The 9,476-nt window shown below is 28.4% G+C and overlaps 1 protein-coding gene across 1 annotated transcript in view; it reads left to right on the top strand.

Moving 5' to 3' along the window:
- Positions 1-2,371: 2,371 nt before the first annotated feature.
- Positions 2,372-9,476, top strand: part of LOC143046782 (uncharacterized) — a 34,902-nt gene continuing 27,797 nt past the window's right edge. Inside the window, exon 1 of the mRNA XM_076219857.1 lies at positions 2,372-2,480. The gene's annotated coding sequence lies outside the window, so the exon portion shown is untranslated. The remainder of the gene's footprint in view (positions 2,481-9,476) is intronic.

Here is a 9,476-nt window from a genome sequence, read left to right as displayed (position 1 = left end):
AAAAGTTTGGTGCGACTTTATCCAACAGCAACATATAGTTATAAGAAGATGTAGTATGAGTCGCAATAAGACAGCTCTCCATCCAAGTCACAATTAATAAAAGTTAACCACTAAAGGTCAAAATCATTTAGACGGAAAAACCAACAGTCTTATCTAAATAAAAAACAAGAAACGAAAAACACTTATGACGCACATCAACAAACGACAACTACTAAACAGAAATCTGACTTAGGACAGGTAAAAATTAACTACTGACTGAGTAACTCGAACCCTACCTTAAAACCGTGGGAGATCTCAAATATAATTTGTTTGTTGTAATATAACTGGTTAGAAAGAAATTATTTATAAAATATTCTTGAACATATATTTTTTATAAACTGTTAAATTTTAAACTATTTTTTTTGCCCAACAATACTCTTGCATACAGAATTTCTTTTGTACGACGAAATTCAAAAATGTATTATAATTATACACATCATACATACAATAATCTATATAATAATGATTTCTGTCCACATGAAAAATGCGCCAACATAGCTTTTATCAGGCATGTGGTATACACCTGTTGCCTTTATGTACCCTGAATTACGCAACATCCTTAAAATTCGTGAATATTTGCATATAGCCATGAATGAAGCGTCATTTAATCCAAGCTGCTTAAATCTTTTTGTTTCTCTATTTCTTTACATGTAAACTTTTATGTATTATATAGTTCTGTGAAGGCTGACGATATAACATTGGTTTGACCCTACGATTGAAGTTAGTATGGTGATCTTTCATTAGCTTTGTTTCTTACGTTTTGGTTTGATTTTTTTTATCGATTAAATGTTCAACATTAAAACTCCCCAGCGATATTCAAAGCCAGATATTTGAAAGTAAGAAACCTATTACCTATTACAAACGATTATGGGGTATTGTTACAAAACATACCAAAACCAATGGCAAACACAGACAACAATAAGGGCTATGGATAAAGTAGAATCATTCCGTAATAATAAACAAACTTCAATATTTTACCTTAGATACTCATTACAACTTTTCCATACGTTCATGATAGTACAGAGGTTAATAAGTGCGTTGAGATATAAACTTGCTTGCAGAAACTCAAATAATGTTCACCTAAAAGTCAATTTCACATATTTGGAAACATCTCTGTAGGATATACAATCGGTCATTAAGACAGATGCCGATCACGATCTTTTCCTCGGAAATTATCAGACAATTTATTCATATAATGCATAGTAGTAAAGTGACAAATGCATTTTTAAATACATTTTGAACTTGGCAAATGTTTGGTACCTCTTAATTTCTAAATTGCTTTGTGGCATATCATATTTGTTTGATTATTTAATTCACAAAAAAGGATTCATCTTCATAATGTGATACTCAATATGTTAAATGTTTCCATCTTCAGTTATCTTTACACACATTTGTGTTTTCTATGATTAAATGTTTCAATTATAACACGTTTTAGTTGCTGAACACGTATTGATATTGAGCCGGAGATAATTTCATACATTCGAAATCACTACGTTATTTTGGATAATGGATTTACAAGTTTGATGCAACTTATAACATGATTTAGTTGACATTTCATACTTGTTTATTACTCAATATTTGTATATTTGTATTCAAAATAAATTAGTATTATTTCGTAAATTATATAAGAGGCAGGAAAAAATACACTGATTTATTTATAGACGATAAACTCATTTGGTTTTAGGAATAATGAATCATGTATGAAATTCTGTCATTATAGCCGTGGTTTTGGTGTGTAGAAATAAAATCAACAATAATTATGTAACAGCTTCAGATGTGTATTTTGACAACTGTGTCTCATTTTTAATAAAAAAAAAAAAAAATGAAGTCGAAAACCCAATAAAATAAATTGATGCGCTGATGACACCAAACATCATGTTTAGTAAATAAATAACGACCAAGACATCGGAGCTACGGACGAAATGGAAGAAATCATTAAATCTAAACAATCAAAAGAAAAATATGGCATAAAACTTCAAGAGAACAATTTCTAAGTACATCAAGTTCATTTTCATCTCCCGGTTACCTTTTTAAATGTTTAAACAGAATAAAACAATAGCCGATACTTCTAATACTAATTAGCTCAAGTACATATAAATATTTCATTTGATTTGTAAAGTATTCTTTTTGTCCCATTCCATACAATCATTTTTTTTAAAATTCGTTTGGTGACATTGACGGGTAATTATAATTAATACATTATAACGGGAAATCACCTTTTTCACACAAATCTTTAACTATCCCGTCCTTATGCAAATTAAATCGTATGCTCCGCCCGATCTGTTGAAATAACATCAATTAGCTAATAGTTTATATATATCTGTTTTATAATTTTGACTTGGGTACTTTTAAATTTCTAAATTGATGTGTGTTATCTTATATATGTTCGATATTTAAAATAAGATAAAGGATCATTCTTCATACATTGATAAAACAATTGGGTAAGATGTTTATTTTTTCTGTTTATCTCAACTCTCCATCTCAACATCTGTGAATGACAATATTAATTCTTTATGTTTTAAGCTTATCTTAACTTTTCTTTGTTTTTTTCTATAATAGTTAAACTTTTACTATTGAATTGGAGATAAATTCATACATTCGAAAGGTTTACTTTACTTTAGAAAATGATTTTAAAGTATTGTTTTATAAATGACTACAAAATACAAATCCAGCTACATTTTATAATTGTTGTATTATCCGTGTTTGTATATTTTCGGTCGTAATATTATTTCGTTAAAATGGTATCAGAATAAGAAATAAAAACACACTTATACTTTTGGTGAGATGGAATTTATTTGACTTAAGGAATAAGGATTTGTAATGGTCATTATGTCATAACGAAAAATGAATTTGGTTTAAGTTGATTCGAATCTTATATATGTATATTGGAAAAAAATACTTCCTTTTTTCTTTTGACTCCTGGTCCTTACTTGTAACTGAGATAACTAAATGAAAGTATTGCTACAGTTCTTTATTCCTTTTTTTCTCTGAGAAAGAAAAACTAAGTAAATACAGATAAAATAAAACGAAAATTATATTAATTATTTAGCCCTGTGAGGGTTGTCACAGACACATAATCTTGACCTAACAGTTAAAAAAAAATAAAATCGGATAATTGTCATCAGATCCAATTTTTGCTGTGATTTGATGTGTAGTAATTTTACTAACAATTTGAACAGCTCTAAATGTGTATTTCGACAATTATTGTCTCTTTATAAGAACGTAGTAAAGGTTTTGAGTTATTTGTAGTAACGAAATTGCTAACAATAAAAATTTACCAAAATACATAGATTACTTTTATTGAAATTCAAAGTGTCACAGTATACGTAGTTTTGCTATACAAACACCGGTAAGATGGTGCCTGAGGAACGATACAATCCACAAAAGGAAAATTAACAATATGGAACGAAACATCGTCCCATTCGTTGTAAATTTTAGTGTTCTATCTGAAAAACTGTAATATCTAAAACGACAGTTAATACCGATTATCTTTGAATTATTTAAAGAAGGTTCCTTTGGGGTAAATTTTGACAGTATATTTAAAAATTTCGATAATTTTACAAAAAGACATCACCAAGATAACGTATAGCGTTGTTGAATTTATCAATTAAATTCAGTTAAGATGGTTCTTTTGGTCATAATCTTTAATTCGTGATAGTGAAACACCAAGTCTGCTATTAAAGGGCCCAATTTGTGTCCATAGAAATATCTACACCTGACAGGATATTACATTTATTGTACCAATATTATTTGTATCCGATAAGGTTTTGTGTGAGTGGTTGTGAATATGAATATATCAGAGATTTAAAGTATATTGTAAGAAGATGTTTATGATTATGTATAATATAGTACTTTTAAAACATGGTGACTATAATCAACCATTTCTTATACCGTTAAATCAACTATATTTCTCAATAAATGTTGTGAATTATTGAAATGATTAAAACTTTAATTCTGTATAAGATAATTATGGGATTCGTAAACGACAATCAACGAGCGACTTTAGTTGCAGGTTGATGAAAGTTTCTGTTTCCAATTCTTCTTATCAATCTTCTAGGTTAAGCCATTTCTAGAAAAAATACTGTCTGTTTTACGTTTCAACAGAATTTCATGATTATAATATCGTATTTTGTCTTTTTTTATTCATTAATAGCTAGAAATATTTATATCCACACGGCTCACAACTATTTGGACATTTGACAAGTTAACATATGTTTAATATTACTTGATTTGGATGTTAGGGTTTCACCAGCTTAGTAGTAGCACTTTGGTGTTGACATGACTATCAATTATATGGTAATTTATATAATTTTTTATAATAAAGTAGGAATTTATCGAAATACTAAGGATTTTTATCAGGCATAGATTACCTTAGCTGTATTTCGCATAACTTTTCGGAAGTTTTGGTCCTCAATTCTCTTCAACTTTGGACTTGTTTGGTTTTATAACTATGTTGATCTGAGTGTCATTCATGAGTCTTATGCAGACGAAACGCGCGTCTAGCGTATTAAATTATAGTCCTGGTACCTTTGATAATTATTTACACCACTGGGTAGATTTCGTCACCGAGGATATTACCAGCATAGGAGTCAGCACTTTGAAGTTAACATGAATATCAATTATATGGTCATATTTATAAATTTTCTGTTTACAAAAGTATGAATTTTTGGAAATACTAAGGATTTTCTTATCAGGCAAAGATTACCTTAGCCGTATTTGGCACAAATTTTTGGAATTTTTGGTCCTTATTCAAATCTTAAAGAGATTAGCGTAATCGCAACGAAACTACTGTTTCTTAAAGCTCTGGCAGATTGCTTTTTATAATAAATGAAAGTATGTGATTAGGGTTTTATGTGAACACTTATATACTAACTTTGTTTAAACTGTTTCAGTTTCATATACTATTGACTATTCTAGCATTTTTACAATTGACATCCATCGTTTACCAGTCAATGAAATAGTTATATCTGTGGAACTCATATCCAAATCCCAAACATAAGTTGTCTTATTACAGATGTATAATGATGTTGACATAATTAATTTATAATCAAGCTGCTCATAACCGTGATCGTCTAGTGGTTCATAGCGAAAGTCGTTACTTTAATATTAACAGAACGAAGGTCAAACCTTGTACACGAAATGAAATTTTGCCGTCATGAAATTTTTCTTGACCAAAATATTGTTTTGATCTTAGATGTATTACATATTTCATTTTCATATAATTGCGATACTTTTGTGTCTTGTTTTACTGTCATAGTATTACTATTTATTGCCATGTATTGGCAATTGATCGCTTTCAGAGCACTATTTAAATATTAAATGATAACAACACTTGTTGTATAGTGGTATCATGAAATGTATAAACTGAATACTCTACTGATTTACGGTTGAAAAACGCGCACGTTCAAATCCTTCATTTGCAACTCGTTACTGAGAGGCTAAAACATCGTTAGTTAAAAGTTTAAAGTTAGCAAATAAGTTATCGTAAGTTAACACAATGGTCCGTGGATTTTTAAAAAATAGTCTGACGTCAGAGAATCGGGTTAAGGTTCTTCATTAGCATCAAATGAAACTCGGGTGTTAGTTTATTTTGCTATCTTCTGCAGACTGCATCAGTTTGTCTGTACTGAGTAGATTGTTGGTGTAAAAACGGCAATATTTGTCCATTCTTTCAGATGGATCTTAAAGTCTTAATACTTTTTTTCAAACATTTTGCATATGCACAAGAATCTGATTGTATTAATCCTATACAATTAAGTTTTTTGTTCACGTGTGATATTTGTCGCTAGATTGGTTATTCCATGTGACGCTTTAGTTTTAAAAAGTAGTTTTTCAACTTATTTATAGTTTATTCCTACTTTGTCTTGTTATACCACTGTCACACGTTAACGGAAGTTTTGGGCGCAAGGACAAATGTTCTAGCCGAAAAAATTATGCATGTGCTTGTAACCAGTCATTTTTTAAAAGTTTTTTTTAGTGCTTTTCTCATGTTACTGAAAATAATATTTTTCTTTTTTTTTACATAAATTACTAGTTTTCAAGTTTGAATGGTTTAATATTTGTTATTTCGGGACATAATATAGCTTTGCATGTAGTTCTCATATTGTTGAAGATCGTGCGATGGCATATAGTTGCTTACTTTTGTATCATTTTGTAATAGCAATTTGTTTCATTGGCAAGCATACCACATCTTCTAATTTTTATATAGAGATATATTTTGTTTTATGTTGACTCATTAAATGTGCTGTTTTTATGAATAAACTTTTTTTGGGGGATTTATATAATTGTAATTATACTAGCACTTATTTTTGTTAAAGGGTCGGATAATAATTAAAGGACACTTTGAACTATTTTTGTCAGATTTATTATATTGTTGAAGGCCACATGCTGACCTTTAATTACTAAAATCCTTGTTAGATTGAACATTTGGAGAATTATCGCATTGACAATCATAGCTAGTCTTCTTTTTTTGTAATGAAAGATTTATACCAAGCTATATAAACTGTATAGAAATTAGAAAAAAAATAATATTAAGCACTTTATCGATTTCTGAAAAGAATTAAGAACGGCATGGCCATGTAAATGGTATATTATGTGTTGCAGAGATATCTATTCATGGACAATTTTAAAGTTGATGTCAATAACGGTTTTCAAAGTGAATATCACTAGTTAAGATATGTATTTTAGCAAAGTTATGTTCGAGTCATAGTTATATCTCATTGAGTATATACCTAATATACCTAGTAGTTAATTCATAAATATTCTAGATTTAAATGATCAGTAATAGATATTTGAATATAACTTTTCAATTAAGAAAAACAAAATAAAAATAAATTTAATGACTCAAGTCTGGTCAATGTCCAACTCTTCTGAATTTGTCTGTTATTTTATAGTATTAAAAGCATAAGATTTAAAAAGCGTATTCTTATAGTTATGTAAGGTTCTAAAACAGCTAAACAAATATAGAAATGATAATTTTCCCTTATTCAAATATAGTTGTCATCTGGTAATGTGGATGTTTTACTGTGATATTATTTTTAATGTGAAAATTAAAAATTTATAGCCTACTGTTCGTCATTAATATTTATCAAAATAAACGAACACTGTAAAGAATAGGTGTCAGCACGCGTATAACGCCAGCTTGAAATTGTAAAGACAACATTTAGCGTGGCATATTTCCCGCTGTAATTTCAACGAAGCATGAACTATTTGCGCAGATGTTGTTCTTTTGTCGTGAGTCTATTGGACCTTCTGACATGTAACATTACATTTTTTATATAAACTTTTAATATCTAACATATCTATAAAAAACTTTCATTTGGCAAAACATTTCTTTGTTGGAATAGAATGTACTATCTTTCCGGCAGATTGGTGAAAAACATATGGGTTTGATGATGAAAACATCATATTTAGCATGAAGTAGTTCTTTGTATAAACCAAAGTCCTAATGAAATCAAGGAGCTAAAGATGGATATGACGACAAAAGACACAATAACGTGATGGAAATTTATCTTACGAATAAGCTCTAAGATTAGAAATGTATAAAAATGAAAGTAATCAAAAGCTTTAACCATACAATTCATATCATAATCTTAAAAATATTCTCCTCAATTTGTAACATATATTTGGCATGTCAAAGCATGTAATTCTTTAATTAAAGTTAGTCTACCTAATTCTTTTAATTAAAATAAATTTACAAAATTCTCATGATATTATGTTATTTCTGCCAATGTGTGTGATGAATTTCTTTGTTATATATTGAAATTAAAAAGTCCATATATTATGTCGCAAACTTGTTTAAAGTTAATATCATGAATATCTTTACATTGAAAGCTGGAATTAAACTATGTGCAATATGTTAAACTGGATATACAAAATTGGCATTCGATCCTATCTCCTTTTGTAAAAGAACCCGTCTTAAACGTATTATTTTTCAATACAATGTTATTGCATCTAATATTCATACATATTTCTGTTTTAACAAAAACTTGTCATACATAAATGTAGAATAATGTTAATATTTACAAAAACTCCATTCAGACGTATTGAATTAACTAATCATTTCAATGAATTGACAGGCTTGGTGTTGGCATTATCATCAAATAAACTTGTTTGATTGTCCCTGGTATCTTTCGCACCTCTTTTTATCATATTTCTAGAAAAAAAGTTAAGAAGGAGCATACAAAAGCATTGATAAATGTTATACTTCATAACAAATGTATAACAAAACGAAAAAGATAATTTTAAGACATTTTTTTAGGGATTAAAATCAATTATCAATTATATTTAATTTAGTAATTTTCAAACAATTTAAAGTACAGAACAAATAGTCAATGTCTGTGGTTTAAGATATTTAAATTAATTGTAATTATCATATACAAAAAACAAACCACCAAACGAAAAAAATCAGTCCAAGGCAAATGAATAAAATAAAGGTAATACTTAATTCATTATTCATTTATTTACATACCTATACAAAAGAATAATTTTTTAATCATTTGGTCTTTAAGAGTTGGGTGATGATTTTAAAATATACACACGAAAGAGTTGTTAGGGAAAAACTCTCCAACCGCACCTAAATAGTTATTAGCTTATACTCGTGATACATAATTTCACACAGAAACGTCATAAAACATAAAACAGGAAAATATTATAGTGTGCATTTCCCAGAATCAGCTGCAATTAAAATACAGAAAACACACGCCATTATTTTTAATAATTTTTCTTAATTATGGAGTTACAAAATTAAGCTGATCCTCAAAAATACCAAATGCAAGCAACAATCAGGTTATTGTTAGATTACATGTATGTAAACATTATAGTCGAAAAAAGCTAGGTGAGAAATCATACTTATTTCCCAATAAACAAATAAAATAAAAAATTTAATATGAATATTTATTCAGACATGGAATACGAAAGATGTCTTTGATCTCAACAACAAAATGAATGCATTAAGGTGGTACACATATATAACACAATAGGGACATAAATATATAGACATAAATTTAACGTTTTAATCACCTTTTATTGTAAAGGAAATATCAAGCTTCTAATTTATCAAAATTTGTGTTTGTAAACTACTATATATTCAATAAAAAATTTCTGATAAAGTGTGTCGTTCAAGCAAACAAAAATTCAATAAGTACAAATATGAGAGTACTCACAGTTATTGACATTTATACATGTTATAATGCAAAGCCATTAACAACTTATGAATAAAATCATGTATCTAAGATTATAAAATCAATCAGTACACATCCAACATCCATTGTATTTAGCGTAAAGACATCGTTAACAGTCAGAGAAAAACCTGATCTTGTGATGACTGACACATATGTATAAGGAAGTAAGCCCTACTCATTTGTTTTTATTTCATGATATAAATGATAACAGATAAATAATAAAATAGAAAGATACCCGAATTTGAAATGGTAGAT

This window comes from Mytilus galloprovincialis, chromosome 9 (assembly GCF_965363235.1).
Source record: "Mytilus galloprovincialis chromosome 9, xbMytGall1.hap1.1, whole genome shotgun sequence".
Taxonomy (NCBI): Eukaryota; Metazoa; Mollusca; class Bivalvia; order Mytilida; family Mytilidae; genus Mytilus; species Mytilus galloprovincialis.
This window is presented reverse-complemented; position numbering and strand designations above follow the sequence as displayed.